Raw genomic sequence first — 16090 nt, forward strand, 5'->3', positions numbered from 1 at the left:
ACCGTTTGCGATTGCAAAGAGCTTTGATGCATGTGCCTGTTAGTTCTCAGAGACTATTCTTATTGGACACCACCTCATGCGAGAACAGACAACCCTCTCTGTCCTGCCTGTATTTGTTTTTCCTCTTGTTAACTTTTTTCCAGTTGTAGTCCCCTGACAAGATCAATCCATATTGATTTCTTTATTTGTCTTCACAGTGACAGTCTGCGGTATCCGTCTTGCGGCGGCGTTTGTTTACACACAGTGCTACTGCAAATATCTGATGTAAATCTACCAAGCTCTGTATCCAGTTCCGTGGATTTCCCACTTACATGACCAAATGACTGTGATGCGAAACTTCCGCGAGGTAATAATTATGATGAACATATTTAAAAGCACAATAATTCTGATTGTCACAGTAGCTGCACTCTATTGCAAATTATTTGCAACTGCAGTTATGTAGCGCTGTTTAAACCATCTTGAAATGCCGAAGCGCTATGATGGACCACGACTAAGCTCACTGGGATTAACATGAACTTGATTCTCGGCCCAAGGCGGATAATAAACTTGCTCCTCAGGCCCCTCCTTGCCCAGTGGCATGCACACTGAAGTTTAAAAATGCAAACTTGAAAAATCCCCCAGATGCTGTACATACGAAAACATCAGCATTTCTAAATCACTTTAAAATATCCTATTAGCTCAATTAAATCTGCCCCCCCCAAAAGCTTGGTAAGGTAGAAACGCCAAAGTACAAGGCAAGAACATTGGCCAACTGTTGCCGAAAGTGTCCCCTCCTCCCCCGCTTTCCCTGTGGCACCACCGGACCCACTAGGGTGCTCCCCCCAGCTGTGCAGCTCAGCTGCCTCTCCCCTCTGTTGCTGCAGGAGGTTCATCCATCGCAGGCTAGAGAGGGGTGCCGGGTTCTCAGGGTGACATCTCCCGGCCTGACACCTTTGCACCTCCATCTCAAATGTACAACAACAGCCTCTATGTGCTAGGCTCTGCAGGTATGTGCATTGACAGGGGGTGCAGAAGAGGGGCTGAAGAGACCAGGGTAAGGTGGCACAGACCACTTTAATAGTAGCGGCACCGGTGTGGCACTTTATAAATCACAGCAGCACGGCTGCCCTCACTATCCTCCTCGCTTGACAAACGTGTGCGTGAGTGTGTGCATGGTGTCCTGAAACAGCATGAAGCTTGCAAGGTGCCCCACTCAAAACGACTCTCTTAAGAATACGATTCAAAAAGGGGGGTGGTGATGGACAGAGTATCTGAATTAAGCAGAACACTCCTACCCAGTCAAAAGATCAGGGCTTGATCCATCACCATTTTTTAGCTCACTGCACCATCCCAGCTCATAACCTGGCTACATGCAAATTAGTCTGGCCCTGGCCCAGTGCATCATGGGAACAGGGCAGACCAAACTACCAAGCCAATTCTTTACTGGAAAGGAAACAAGCTTCCGGGGACCGGTTTCTGGCATTGCAGCCGTCTTCGGCCCGGATTGCTTGAATCCTGATGGTGCAGTGAGCAAGGGACTCACATCTGAGCATACCCTTCCACACTTGTGGTGGCTAAAACGATTCAAAAAGGGGGGTGGTGATGGACAGAGTTAGACTAATTTGCATGTAGCCAGGTTCTGAACTGGGATGGTGCAGTGAGCTAAAAAACGGTGATGGATCAAGCCCTGATCTTTTGACTGGGTAGGAGTGCTCTGCTTAATTCAGACACTCTGTCCATCACCACCCCCTTTTCTGAATAGTTTTTGGCCACTATAGGTGTGGCAGGGTATGCTCAGACATGAGTCCCTTGCTCACTGCACCATCAGGATTCAAGCAAGCCGGGCCGACGACGGCTGAAATGCCAGAAACCGGTCCCCGGTAGCTTGTTTCCTTTCCAGTAAAGAATTGGCTTGGTAGTTTGGTCTGCCCTGTTCCCATGATGCACTGGGCCAGGGCTAGACTAATTTGCATGTAGCCAGGTTCTGAACTGGGATGGCGCAGTGAGCTAAAAAACGGTGATGGATCAAGCCCTGATCTTTTGACTGGGTAGGAGTGTTCTGCTTAATTCAGACACTCTGTCCATCACCACCCCCTTTTCTGAATCGCCTCTTAAGAATACGGCAGCACTTCTTTGGAATGTGATGCCAAAGGTACCCAGCTTCTAAGAGCTACACAGAACAGGCATTAGTTAAAGCTGCACCCAGTTTAACTCATTCCGCTGACCTCAGAAGGATGAAAGACGGAGCTCACTCTACCGGGGTTAGAATATGTGATGGCAGATTGCAGCAGTTGTGTCACCCACTTGTCTACCCTTCAGAGAGCAATACAAGAAGCCAAAGAAATAACAGCACCTACACAAACAGAGTTTAGGGGGCCTGCAAGCATGGTTTTCCATGATATTGTTTATTTAGCTTCCATAAATACATTTTATTGCACTGTAAAATATTTCTCTGCAAGGGCATTTTTCGCATCTGAGACCGGTTCTCAGTTCATCAATTTTATTTCAAATGGACTCGCAGCAGAGCATTTTATAGCAAAGCACCTAATGAAGCGGTATGCTTCAAGACATGCCGCCATCTTTGTCCTTTCAATTGCTCTAAAATGGCCTCCATCATCCCTGACCGGGACTCTTCTCTGTTTTATCTGCATCTCGGCACATTTTTTTGCTAACCATTCGTCGAGCTCTGAGCTCTAATAAAAGCGGTCAATATTTACTGGAACTTATAGTCCTGTTTGATAATGGAATACACAAGACTACAAGTCCCAGAATTCAAACCAAACAAGCATTGGCATAGTCAATAGGTCTCGCCTTTGAGACCTTATAAGTGTTTAGCCATGCAACAGTTGATGTTGTTGCACCAAGGATATTGTGCTGCATAACTAAATACTTATAAGGTCCCAAAAGCGAGACCTATTGGCTATGCCAATGCTTGTGTAAAGTGTGGTGAGGTGGGTCTGATGGGGCACCGGAATGGATGGCCTTCATGGTTGTGGCAGCCTCGTTTCTGGTGATGGCGTTCCACATGGCCAGGGTCCATTCTTTGGCTGAGATTAGAAGCCTGGCTGCGAGGTTCAAGGGGTCATGTCGAGGGTTGATGTTGTCATATATGGATGTGATCTTGCTCCAAAAGGATTTACAGAGATTGATGCGGGGGTCTTTGAATGAGGGATGTTGCTGGTGGTGGCAGCAGGCACCTTGAATTCTGTGATGATGGTGAGCATTTCTTGGCTGCTGCTGTTGTTGGCTTAGATGCGGTTGGCATGGGCTGTTCATTTGGCATTTCAGACTTACTGTTGTCTTGGCTCATTCACCACTTGCTTTCCAGTTGCTTAAAAACATCATGTGTGGTTGAAGACCTTGAACACAGACTCGAGTTTCTTGTGATCAGCAAAGGAAAGGGGATGGGAGCAAACAGCACGTAGGAGCAAGAAATGACAGAATGGCTAAACAATGTGGGACAAAGGTCAAATGTTTAGCTGCTGTTCACAATGCAGGTTACAGGTTAACAACTGAATGTTATTTGAGACCTCAGCTCATGCAGCTAAACATAATAAATGTTTTTGGCTTTGTATCTCTTCCTAAGATGGTATCAGCATCTTCTCTATCGTTTAGCTGCTCCTTTTTGTATCTCTTGGTGAAAGTCCAATTCCTATTTATCGTTGTATCTCTGGTTGAACATTTGCCTTATTGTGTCTTTTACTATGTTGTGCTGTGTCTGATTTCTAACCTGATCCAGCTCATGCCTTAACTGCTTGGCCTTACTACTTCAAGAGTCATTTACTCCAAGGAAGCAGCCTGGTCATTCGGTTGAAGTGCTGTAGCATTGGTGTCCCTGCGGAACACTGTACCTTCCAGTAATACTGCCCCATCACCACTGACTGATCACAAGACCTCAAGAAAAGGCATCTCCCGCCCCTGTATTTGACAGCTCCTGCCTGAGAGTACCCAGGTGGAGTGTCCAGTAGAGTGTTTTCAGCTGTTTTGGTCAGCACTTCCTCCTGTCAGAGCTGATGCACCATGTGATATATTTCCATCTTTGGGAGTCTCAGTCCCCCTGAAGTAGCGGCTTGGAGTTTGGACATGGCCAGTCCTGGGGTCTCACCTTGCCACAAGTATGTTTTAATGGCTGCGTCTATTAGGCATATTTCTGATGCCGGGACCAGTATAGGCAGCATTCTGAAAATGTAGTTAAACTTCGGGCTACCACCATGTTCGCAGTTTGGACTCGTCTCCCATAGCGAGAATTGCGGCTTGCTCCATTTAGTGAACTCCCTGTGCATTTGATCAGTCAGTGCAGTCATATTGTCTTTGATCATCGTTGGAACATCGGTAGTAATCAATACTCCATGATATTCCATCCTGGAGGGGATTTACTAAAATGTTTGTGCAAGGAGGGCTTCCCTTTTGGTATCAGATCATCAAGGGTAAGACTTCATTTTAGTCCAGTTCATTTTGTACCTAGAAAACGCTGTAAACTCTGATAGGGTGAACATCAGTGCTGGCAGTGAACGTTCTGAAGAAGCTAAACTGGGCATCTCCAACCACCCAGGCCCAAGTCAGGGCATTCCTTGGCTTGACTGGGTACCACAGGAGGGTTGTGAAGGGATATGGGTCCATTGTGTCTCCCCTCACAGAACTCACCTCCAAGAAAATGCCCATAAAGGTAAATTGGACAGTTAGTTGTCAAAAGGCTTTTGACACCCTGAAAGAAGCAATGTGCTCAGCACCAATTCTGAAGGCTCCAGATTATGCCAAGCAGTTCATAGTGCAGACTGATGCCTCTGAGCTAGGGATAGGAGCGGTCCTATCCCAGACCAATGATGAAGGCCAAGACCAACCGTTGATAAGTAGAAGGCGTCTCCCCACGGAGCAGCGTTGGAGTGCCTTTGAGAGGGAGGCCTTTGCTGTGGTTTGGTCCATGAAGAAGTTGAGACCATTCTTGTTTGGTACTCACTTCCTAGTTCAAACTGATCACAGACCTCTCGAATGGCTAATGCAAATAAAAGGAGAAAATCCTAAAATGTTGAGGTGGTCCATCTCCCTACAGGGAATGGACTTTGAAGTGGAACACAGACCTGGGACTGCCAATGCTAATGCTGATGGACTTTCCAGGTTCTTCCACTTACACAATGAAGACTCTCTAGGGAAAGGTTAGTCTAATCTTCTTTCGTTTGGGGGGGTTGTGTGAGAACATGCCCTCTTTCTTGCATGGTATGCCCCCACTGATGAATTGCTGATGTTCTTTGACTGAGTGTGCCCTGGGATCATGCTAATCAGGTTCCCAGGGCCTATGTTTCTTCCCTAAAACTGTTTTGAAGCCTAACCCCAATTGACATCTCTGGCCACATGTCAGCCCGTGGTAAATGGTACCACAGGTACCCAGGGCACTGTGACCAGAGAGGGCCACTAAGGGCTACAGCACTTATTGTGCCACCCTTAGAGGCCCTGTACCCTGACACTCACACACTGCCCTTGCAGGCTGCGTGTCTTGGTGTAGAACAAAGTGAAGAGTCGATATAGCACACATCCCTGTGTGCCATGCCCACAAACCACAACCCTGGCATAGATCAGTCACCCCTCTAGCTGGCTGCCCTATGCCAGTGGTGAGGGTACAAGTGCACAAGCCCTGTGCCCCTACAGTACCCAGGGCCATTCCTGGGCATTGTAAGTGCAGTGCTGCCATTAAGAGTATATGGTGCTAGGAGTTTGTCATCACGAAATCCACAACACCATAATGGCTACACTAAATACTGAGAGGTTTGTTACCAAACTTCTCAGCACATAAAACCCACACTGATGCCAGTGTGGGATTTAATGTAAAATGCACCAAAGAGGGAATCCTAGAGATGCCCCTGAAACTCAACCAACTCCTAGTGACCTGACTGAGTGGCTGCTTAGGCTGCCACCAACAGACATGTTTCGGGACCCTTGGGTCGAGAGCTTGCTGCTCTCGGGGACCTGAAACAATGCACATCATGGGACCAGGTACCAAGCCTCCTCCCCAGGATGGGCAGGGTTCACGAAGGAGAAGATTCAAAGGCATACCGCCTTTGTGAGCCTCTCCAGACAATTTGCTGCTATCAGCAACTGGTCCCTAGTGGTTCTAACCCCCACTTTGGGCAGGAAAAACAAGTGAGGAAGAGGGGTGTTGCCAACTCCACCCCTCAGGTGGGGGAAGCGGGTTGAAGCACCGCCTCGAGTCCTCGACATCTTGAGGATGGGGGACCCAGCCAACCAGGGACAGGCTCCAGCGGCCCTCCCTCTGGAGAGTGGCAGAATAGGGGGTGTACCCACCCCAGGGAATGGACCCAATGGTCCATGCCCTTTACCTACCTGTAATATCCCTAAATCTAGTATTAAGGGGGCACCCTGAACCTCGCTTCCTCAGATCTAGAAACGAGAAGAAAAGAAGATAAGAAGAAGGACCTATGAGACGTGTAGAGCTAACAAGAGGACAGCGCCCACTAACTTGCCCCAGTCCTACAGGCCTGTCTCCCCTCGAACCTGCTCCTGCAAAATCCCGGTGTGTCCTGCAGCCAGTAACCTCAAAAACACGGAGGACCTGCCTGCCTACACTTCAAAGACTGAATCTCCCGTGAACACTGGACTTGTTCAAACAGCAACCCCTGGCAGCAGTCAGGGACCGTAAATACAGCCCACTCTGCACCCGCCGAACCAGGCCCGAACTCGAGTGGAAAAATACCACAAGGAGGTCACCCCGTCAATCCTGACCCGAGATCCGGTGACCCCTGACCTGCCTCAAGCCTCCAGCTGACGAAAGCAGCCTAAATCCAGAAGGCCCCCTTAAACGCGACCAGGAGCTGGTAGAAGATCCGACCCCGGAATTCACCCCTGCACCCGACGCCCCGCGACCTTGTGTGCCCAAACCGACGGTGCCTAACCAATCCTTAACTTCCCAACTTACCTCTCCCAGTGGTGGACGCACCCAGAAGACCTTCGTCTCCCTGCCTGAGGTTCTCCATAGAAAAAACAGGGCGCCCAACGTCGAATCAGCACTCTGCACCCGGCCCCAGTGCCGCTGAGGGTGCACTTTTTGTGCTACTTTGTTTCCCCATTTGCCCTGACCTTAACCCTAGGAGCTTTGCTCTCACAACCCAGTGACCTGCTTGCCAGCAGCCACCATCCGGAGACCCCCTGTCCCCCTTTGGATAACAGTGGGCCTCAACACTCTGCACCCCGCTGCCCCAGTGCCGAGGGTGTAACAACAGTGCAACACTGACCATGGCGGACACCTGCGTCTAACCCCAGAACCTTAACTCCCACAGTCGATTACTTACCTATCGACTGTTAACCTGTTTTCTCTCCATAGGATAACATTGACACTTTTTCTCCAAAAAGTTTCTAAGTGTGGAGTTTTGAAACCTAAAAATATTCTTTAAAATTCATGTGAATAACCAAAACGTATTTACGTACCTGTTTCCAGGAAAAGTCCCAGTGCTGAATCTAGGTATCCAGCTTTGAGTAAGAAAAGTAACGTAAAAAGTAACTTACCTGTAATTTACTGAAAAAGCATATTCATTTCAATGTACTGTATTTGCTAACTGTTGCATCCTTCTGCATACCCTGCATACCCTGTAAATCAAACAAAGTACAATTTCTATTGCATTTTCAAACTGTTCTATATCCAGTAACTTATTACTGAAAAGTATTTAATGCATACCTGTGCCATGTTTATTTGTCATTTGCTGACTGAGTGTGTACATCAACTGCTTAACACTGTCCTCTGATACTGCCTTACTGCTCGACCAAGCTACCACTTTAGAGAGTAAGGTTCTATCTAACTTTAACCTCTGCCTACCTCTGGGTTCACTTAGTCTCTATACACACTATACCTCATTTTATTGTAGTATATATAGAGCCAGTTTACTACAATATGGCATTGAGTTTTTTTGCTACAAGTGATGGATGGCACGGAAGTCTCTGTAAGGTTCGCTTCCAGAAGCATGAAAGATTTGGAAATACAATATTCTGTAATAGAAAGTGAAATGTTGGAATGTTTGGGGTGTCGGCAAGTGTAAGACATATCTCTTGGGAAGAAAATTTAGCTTGCGGACCAATCACAGACCACTCGTTGCTATTTTGTATCCAAATTAAGATCCTCAGCCAGATTATCTATCAAATGATTGGAGATTTAGTGTGCTTCATATTACAGGAGGAAAGAACATTAGAATGGACTTTCTGTCTAGGTTACCATTAGATTTGTGTTAAGTAGATTTACAGGAAGAAATTGAGGCATGTATCATTGCATACGTTGAAAATTTGGTCATTTGTTCTAAAATATGATGGAATTGTGTGATCGGTTGAGGGTGGATACTGTATTGACCAAGGTCATGAATTTTGGGAAATTTGGGGAGCTGAGGGAAAAAACTTTGGAGACTTCTTTGCAATCTTATTACAAGGTGGCGGATGAGTTATCTTTGGAAGGAGGATTGTTGGTAAGAGGTGATAAGTTAATTCCACAAGGATGTTTCCAACAAAAGATTTAGGAGACAACTCATGTATGCCATCTGGGTATGAGTGCCACTAAGCGCAGGATAAGAAATGATTTCCGGTGGCCTGGAGTGGATGTGGAGGTAGAAGGATTAGTGAGAAATTTTGCACCATGCTGTTTGAGTGATAAACATTTGGTGACCTCTGTGCCTTCTGCTGTGCCTGTTTCATGTCCTGGTAAGGTGTGGCAGAGAGTTGTGGTTGATTTTTTTCCCCGACCCTTTTCATGTATTACCTTCCAATATAAGACACTTTATTGTCATGATGGATCATCTTTCCAGGCGGGTGGAAGTACGTGGTATAGCCGAACCCAACACAAACTCTGTGATTCCTTTTGTTTGTGAAGTGTTTGCTAAAGAACGGACTCCCGAGGAGCCGCTCACTGACAATGGATTTCAATTTACTTCTTCCACCATGACAGAGATTTTAGGCAAGTGGAGAGTGAAACATTTCCGCACGCCAATGTACCACCCACAGGCCAACTAAAAGTGGAGAGATTCAACAGGTTTCTAGTGGAGTGTATCCAGAGCGCAGTGACATCCAGAGTTGACTATAAAGTAACTACCAGAGATTTAGTGTGGGCTTATAGATCTACACTTCATTTGATCACTGGTAAAGCACTTTTTAAACTCATGACGGGGAGAAAAGAGATGTCCCCTATGTTTCCCTCATTTGATCTCTGGTAAAGCAGCTTTTACACTCATGAGGGGGAGGAAAGAGGTGTCCTCGTTGTGTCCTTTTTGAAGATGGAGGTGATGGGTCAAGGCTGTGATGAATGTCTACAGCAAGTGATGATGCCGGGAAATTGAGTGACAAACTGTGTTGGGCGGTGTCAGAGGGACGCGAGGTGTAAGGAAAAATATGTCCAGGAGGTCAAATTCGCAATGAATGATTTGGCACGTATCAGGAAGACCCCATTTTGTTAAGAAAGGCATCTTCGAAATTTCGAGATGCTGTTAGAGTCATCGAGGTTAGAGGCATTGCTGTTTGTGTTTCGAATGGGCAATGGTGAAATATGACAACAGTTGCTACAATTGGAAAATGTGATAATGAAAGTGAAAAAACATGTAAGTGACAAACAAGTATCTGTTGCAGAGAATGGTGCAGAGTTCTTGGTTAAGAAGGAGTTCTCATATTATCCAAGTACCTAAAAGATAGGCTCCTCTTACATGTTGAGTGGCATCTGGTTAGTTTTTCATATTTACTTTGGGTATTGCTTTTTTCTGGTTCTGTGGGTTGACTTCTTGTCCTGTTTTGTGTGCGGTAGTGTCTCTGTGGCTCTGTGCGTGTGTGAGGTGTTAAAAAGGGGAGAAGATGTGTAGCCTCTGCAGATAGGATGCCTTAACTGTCTATTGTTATATGATGTAATACGGCAGTGTACAGACATTGGTCTTGTTGGTGTTCTGTTATGGAATTTCTTATGTGATGGTTTGAATAGTGTTACAGATGCAAGGATTCACTGGGCCTTCTACAGCTGTGTAACTGGCTCTTCTGGAACTTCTCAGAACTCTAACCCCCACCCCGCCCCCCCACTTTGTGGATTGGAGTTATTTTCACATGGTTTCTACCCCTCTGTTTTGGGGGTTCTTGCCTGTCCTCCCCCATGGCCTCTGCCTGTTTGCCGCCACTGACCCATACAGTAAATAGTGGTGGGAGGGTAGAGTATATTTGTTTACGAGTTCCACAAAGTTCCTTTGTTTTCCACCTGTTACCAGCTCCATAGAACTTTCATACCCTTTCTCCCCAACGACCTAGATCAATATCCCTCATGCAAGAGTTGTAGTAATGCCGACAGTGTAAGGTACTTCGCACACGGAACACTCATTTGTATTCGCTTCAAGACCCAGGCCCAGTGAAATTGCTGGGTATCCAGCAAGAGACCTGAATATTTAACGCCTGTATGAGCATTAGGGCTAATCAATCTGGCCTATAGCATGGTACTGGCGGAGAGAAAGTGGACGACAGTCGCTATCACACCCCCCCATCGACAATGTCTTCAGTAAGCAGGCCATTTCAGGTGCGCCACCAGACAATAAAGCTCCAAGTCAGGGACCTCTAACCCACCTCCATCAGTGGGGAGCCGTAGTTTGGTTAATGCCAGTCTACGACTTCCTGTGCCTTATATGAGGTATATCAATAGGCTGTTCATCTCCCAAAAGATGAATTTTGTGAGCAAAATTGGGCGAGCTGCGAAGTAATGCAAGAGCCTGGGAAGGAAAACGATCTTTGCAGTGTGACCTGCCAGCGACTGATAGAGGAAGTGTTAGCCAGAAATTTATGGATATCTGTAAAAATCAGTGCCAGTTGAAGATTACTCAAGATCGGCCAAGCTGTGGTAAATACAAATGCCCAGGAAGCACAATGTGACTGGTTCCGAGCAGAGATCCTGCCTCATTTCTCGCAGAATAGCGGCTGTTTTCGGACCATGTATCGGGAATGCATTTGACTTATCCATATTCACCTGGACTCCCGACATCTGGCTAAAATCCTCCAAAGCTCTAAATGCGCGGTCCACATTTACATATTCCCCACGCTCTCCTTCTACATCCCCAACCGCCAGCTATGCTCCGCCAATCTCTCACTCGCCACCGTTCCGCGCATCCAAAGAACAACCACCAGTGGGAGATCCTTCTCCCACCTCGCCGCCAAGACATGGAACACCCTCCCACTGAGCCTATGACAGACCCAAGACCTGCTGACCTTCAGGAGGATACTCAAGACCTAGCTGTTCGATCAGTAGTGCCCCCCCCAGCGCCTTGAGACCCTCGCGGGCATGTAGTGCGCTTTACAAATGATTGATTGATTGATTGATTGGTACACTTGTAGATCATCCCCATATAGGTGGGGTGTTCATCAATCACTATTCCTCGATAATGATGGATGGTGTAGAGTATCAGGGCAAAAGGTTCAACAGTCAAGGCAAATGGCACTGGCGACAGCGGGAAACCCTGTGTGGCATCAGCCTCTACCCTACAGGGTGCTGATATCACACCCCATTTCGGACCGGAGACATCAGGGCCAAATATAGCAGACGTGTCCAGGTGTGGAAGCCATTCTGCAGTCCCATGCTGGCCAGTGTAGCATCAAGAAAGTGTCAGCGCCGATAGTCACATGCTGTCTCTGTGTCAGTGCTGATCACTAGTGCTTTAGGATAGTCCACTAATGGGGTATGGAGCATTAGGCAAATGTTAGGGATCAAACTGCGTTTAGGTATAAAACCCATTTGATCCGTGTGAATAAGATCACCTGTATGGTTGCCCAGTCCCCAACAATTTACTAAGTAGTTTATAATCTACATTTAATATGGAGAGCAGTCGGATGGTATCTTATCACTCTACCCTTTTTGTGGAGTGGAACAAACAGGGACTTTCCCTTCATTGATGGTAGTTCCCCCACTGTTTTTGCTGCATTATACAGTGTAGTCAAGACTGGGACAAGCGAGTCTGCACAAGATGCATAAAATTCCAGGGTCAAGTCATCTGAGCCTGGTACCTTGCCCAGGACTTTACTCACCCCCTCACCTCCTGGATTGTGATGTCACCTCCTAGGGATGCAGCCACTACCTGTGTCATTTGCTTCGTACTTGCCGATAGAACATAATCCTGCACTGGCTGGGTTGGGTCCACATCAGAGCACCCATAGATGTTAGAATAATAGACAGCAAAGGCCGTCTTAATCTCGGCTTACCTATAACGCTGGTCACCCTCCCCTTGTGTGTATCTGCAGTATTTGGGGACCCTGTCTATCAGGATTGAGCATCCACACTAGTAATCTGCTGGATTTATAACATTCTATGTGTGCCCTAGTTTTATATATGCTCACTATTCGTATGCCGTGAGTCTGTCCACTAGTTTTAGGAGTTTTTGGCTTTCTGCTCTCAGTCTGTCATGCAGCACCTGTTCTCCCTCTGTCGGTAGATCTGGTTTTATTAAGAGGTGCTCCAAGTGTTTGATCTCAGTATGAAGCGGAGACCGAGTCCCTACTGCTGCTGAGATGCTTCAACCAAGTACCGCTATTTTGAATGCCTCCCTCTCCGCTAGTGGGGAGGAAGTCGTACACGTATTTTCATTAAAGTAATAACTGATTACGTTCCCTAGGGTAGATCTGAAGACTAGGTCCTCAGCTTCGCAGTATTGAGCTTCCATGTAGCAGTGCGGGGTCTGGACATCTCCCAGGCCAGAATCAGTAATAACGGATGGTGGTCGCAGTATTTTTCACCAGATATTTGACCCTTCTAGCTCTTGCATGTACGCTAGCCGAGCATAGGAAAGCATTTAAGTGTACTGATAGCTTGTGTGTACCCAAGTAATAAGAATCGAAGCCGCCCTCCGAAGTTAAGGTTCTCCAGGTATCAACAAATCCTCAATCGTTAATCCAACATCGAAATGCGTGGGCAGTTTTATGTAGTGGAGATGTGAGCAGTGGGGTTGTGATCTTTCTAAAGTGACACCAGCCAAGCAGTTAAAATCTCTTCCAAGTAACATAGGGTAATGATGTATTCGGGTGACGAGAAAATTAGGGAGAATAGGAATGATAGTTTGGCCCACATTGGGGGCATAAATATTCACACAGGCTATGCCTTTGCCATCCAGTTTACCTGTTAATATTACGTAGTGACCTTCTGGGTCTATGATCTCGATCTGTGGGAGAAACAGTGAAAGAAGGAAACAAACCAGCACCCCCTAGTAAAGGCGGAGTACATGGTGGCAAAGATTTACCCCCCTTCATCGCTTTTGCAGCTCTTGGCCCACAAAGCAGTTCTGTTTGAGGTATCTGTGAGGGATGATGCAGATATACCACCTGCAGTCCCAGTGACCACCCACAGTTGTTGTTTCAGGAGTACCCAATTGATGCGTTCCAGATCTGTGGCAGAATGATATGCTTGATGTGAGAGCTAATGTGCCATATGATATATTTCCATCTTTGGAAGTCTCAGTCCGCCTGAAGTAGCGGCTTGGAGTTTCGACATGGCCAGTCCGCGTGTCTCACCTTGCCGGAAGTATGTTATAAGGGCCGTGTCTATTAGGCATAGTTCTGATGAAAATACCAGTATATTAAGCATGCTGCAAATGTAGTTAAACCTTGGACTACCACCATGTTCCCAGTTTAGACTCGTCCCCACAGCGACGATTGCCATTTGATCAATTTAGTGAAATCCCTGTGCATTTGATCAGTCAGTGCAGTCATATTGTCTTTGATCATCATTGGAAATCAATACTTCTAATATTTCATCTTTGTGTCGATTTACCGAAATGGATGTGCACGGAGGGCTTCCCTCGTGGTATAGACCATCAAGGGCCAGACTTCACTTTTGGTCCATTTCCTTCTGTACCTGGAAAATACTGTAAAGTCTGATATGGTGAACGTCGGTGCTGACAGCGAACGTTTTGGAGAGGGTAAAGTGAGGAGTATGATGTCCGCATACAGCTTAGTTTTCAGGTCGCCGGCTATGATTTCAGTTTCCCAAATGTCTTTTGTGCAGCATATGGTGAATGTGAGGGGCTCTATGGCTATCAGGAAGAGTGCCACGACCAATGTGCTTCTTTCTCTCCCTTTCCCTTTTGCCCTTCTCCACTTCTTTTCTTGCCTGCCATCTGTTTGTTCTCATCAAAGTGCGCACTTCACATTATATGTTGTATGCTTGCTCAGAATTGAGATTTCCCTAAGTGTAAATATTCAGAAAAGCTCAACTAGTATGCATTTCCTCCCTTGCTTTATCAGCATCCACATTAAACACAGTTATAAAAGGACTACACTTCCCAGAGACCATTGGAATTCATGACTACAGAAAACTGCACCTGGTGCACCGTCATGGCACACTAGATCTCTTAGTTAATCCTCCCATGCGTACAGCAAGTCCTCTTCTCTGATCATAGGCATTGAAAACAAGATGCATAGGCTTTTCTGTTTTCAGTTTCTATAGGTTCTAAATTGTGTTTTTTTCAGTACTTTGCTAACTTTAACTTTTTTTTGCTCTATAAAAAATCACAGGGCAAGTGAGTTTATTTCCATCTCTTGCTTGTCCCTAATTTCTAATATCCATCTATCTCCTCCTTACAATTATTTTTTAATTTGTTCTTTCAGGTAATGTTTCAGTGTTTTGCTCACCTCCAAACCTTTCGCATTTCCTATCGATCTCTTTCCAGCAGTCTTGTCCCAGGATGTGCAAGATGGAGGTATGTTTGCATCTTATTATCTCATAAATATTTGATTGCATGTTTTATTCTTGTCAAACGTCAACAAGAGAAAACTCTTTGACCAATATTGGTTGCAGGGACCATCAATTACATAATATATGTGGCAGATGTAGAGCACATCATGGTTGAGAAGCATTTCCAGTTACATCAGTGTCAGAGCTAGATCTACTAACCCCTTCCAAGCCTTGGACATAACGGTTACGTCCAAGGTTGTGGTGCTCCGGTGCCATGAATTGAACCATTACGTCCAAGGCCCACTATTTTGAAATCCAGCTGCCCAAGGCACTTTTTTCCAGTATACTGACAATCGGCATGCATGGCGTGCTGACTTCCTTATAGTGAAAGTGAAATTAGCTGATCGGTTCATTTCATTTTCACTGCCTATATGCTCTTGGCACCGCAAGAGGGCGATCCCCTAGCAGGGATCCACCACTAGACACCAGAGAGGGGGGATTGGCTCATTCGTCAAGGGCCTTTGCTCCCCCATAATAATTTGGCCATATTCAGTCTTTCTGCCCCCTCCCCCCGGGGAGGTGGGGCGGAAGGCACACTATACACCAAGGAATCTTTTTATTTTTTACTTAGGGGTGCGGACTTCCAAAAATGAGCATTATAATGCCCCCAACTGTCACAGAAAGCTAACTAGGCTCCGGGGATTATTGTCTTTTTTCTAATAATAGAGAGGTGAAGGCTGCCCACAATGGGCATGTCTATGCCCATACCCCAAACGCAACAGTGACAGTCTGCTTGTCCCTCTGGGAGGTAGATGGGGATTGTTAGACCTGCCATCCTTGGCGTGGGTCTCCCTTCCCATTTTCATTATGACTCCTACGTGTATGACCTATTTTTGTGCTGGACAAGATGCTCTGAGCACTGTGCAACTGCTGATCAGTGCCACAGTGCAAGTGCTCCTTCTGATAAATATGACATCTTATATTCGTATCTGACCCAGTGAAACTGGTAGAGATCCCAGACGAGTTTCCCTGAACTCAGGAGTTCGTAATGCATTCTTTTAGGGGAATGATTTTTAGACTCGGAGCTTGGAAATAGCACTTTTAGAAAGTGACTATTTTCTTACCCAAACCTTGCTGTGTGCTGCCGAAGATGTGTAGTCAGATGTCTGGGAAATGTGACAGGGTCTGGGCCGTCTCCAGAGCCTGGTGTTAGCTGGCTGCATTTAGATGGGAGGGGTGGCGTCGTTTCTGTTGAGCATCCTGCCTTCCACAGTGCCGGCCCCACTTCCCGCTGAGCGTCTGGCGACCCTGCCTCCCTTTTTCAAAGGAAAGAGGTGTCATCTGGCAGGAAACACCCACAACAAGGACCTAGGTACCGGGGAACCCCCTGCCGGATCAAACAACTTCAAAAGACCCCTATTGCCCTACATATAGGGGCCTTTTTGG

The 16090-nt window shown here is 46.5% G+C and overlaps 1 protein-coding gene across 1 annotated transcript in view; it reads left to right on the forward strand.

Annotated features, from left to right (window-relative positions):
- The first annotated feature begins 203 nt into the window (after positions 1-203).
- Positions 204-16090, forward strand: part of LOC144806235 (uncharacterized) — a 105275-nt gene continuing 89388 nt past the window's right edge. The window contains 2 exon segments of the mRNA XM_078672632.1: positions 204-346; positions 14578-14669. The gene's annotated coding sequence lies outside the window, so the exon portion shown is untranslated.

The sequence above is a fragment of the Lissotriton helveticus genome, assembly GCF_964261635.1.
Source record: "Lissotriton helveticus chromosome 1_1 unlocalized genomic scaffold, aLisHel1.1 SUPER_1_unloc_55, whole genome shotgun sequence".
NCBI classification, from domain to species: Eukaryota; Metazoa; Chordata; class Amphibia; order Caudata; family Salamandridae; genus Lissotriton; species Lissotriton helveticus.